The sequence below is a fragment of the Arachis hypogaea genome, chromosome 3, assembly GCF_003086295.3.
Source record: "Arachis hypogaea cultivar Tifrunner chromosome 3, arahy.Tifrunner.gnm2.J5K5, whole genome shotgun sequence".
NCBI classification, from domain to species: Eukaryota; Viridiplantae; Streptophyta; class Magnoliopsida; order Fabales; family Fabaceae; genus Arachis; species Arachis hypogaea.
Genome location: NC_092038.1, coordinates 30,323,086 through 30,324,076, shown reverse-complemented (window position 1 = coordinate 30,324,076; position 991 = coordinate 30,323,086). Strand labels below are relative to the sequence as shown.

The window sequence follows — 991 nt, the reverse complement described above, 5'->3', positions numbered from 1 at the left end:
TTAAAATAAGAGATGAAAACATGAAAGGTAAGTAATGTAAAAGTTAAGAAATATAACAGTAATTGTAGTAAAAGATGTAAAAAACAATTTTAAAGCCAAAGACTTAGAGGTTCTCTTCATAAAAGATCTAGGGCATTGTAAGAGAAAATGACAAAGATTAATTAAGATATAAAGAGTAAGCAGAGAAAGAGTAAAGGCATATGAAAAGCAGAGAATAGAAAATGAATACAGAAGGAATTGTTTTAGAAAAAGGGACAAGAAAGTGAATTAAGAGAAGTTACAGAGAAAAGACATAAGGTTTAAGGACTGAAGTATCAAAATAAAAGAGATGAATGAAGGACTGAAGTATCAAAATAAAAGAGATGAATGAAAGACTGAATAATGAAAAGAATGACTGAGAATGTTAGACGAGTTACAGATTGCCTGGCAAGGTCGAGAGGCTTTCGTCCCGCTTGCTCAGTGCTTGAATGTATTGATACCATCTTGCAAGGCTTGCGGGTCCCATGAGGGCTGGCAAGGATCTGCCTTTATAGCCTTGCTTTTGGGTACCATCTTTGCGAGAGTGGTGTTTAAAGATTGGAAATGCACATGAACAAAAAAACAAAGCAGTGCAACACGAGGTTTTCCTAAAAGGTCACCCATCCAAGTACTATGTCTCCTAAGTACGCTTAACTGTGGTGTCTAATGGAATTCGGTGCATTACGGTTGGCATTATCGAACCTGCCAATCTATGTGCACACAACTGTCATAAGCATGTTGTCCGACATTGAGTAATTTGGCGAAGATTTGATCACATAGCCCCGCTTTTTGGTATCCTTTTCTGCAGGAGGTGTTTAAAGATTAAGAGTGTACATGACCAAAAAAAGGAAAAAGAAGTGCAACACAAGGAATTCGCAGGAGGTCACTCATCCTAGTACTACTCTCGCCCAAGCATGCTTAACGATTGAGTTCTTATGGGATATGATGCGTTAGTACAAGTATGGTCGCACCT

General features: G+C 37.7%; 1 pseudogene; it reads right to left on the bottom strand.

Annotated features, from left to right (window-relative positions):
- Positions 1-872: 872 nt before the first annotated feature.
- LOC112792819 (5S ribosomal RNA) lies at positions 873-991 on the bottom strand (annotated as a pseudogene).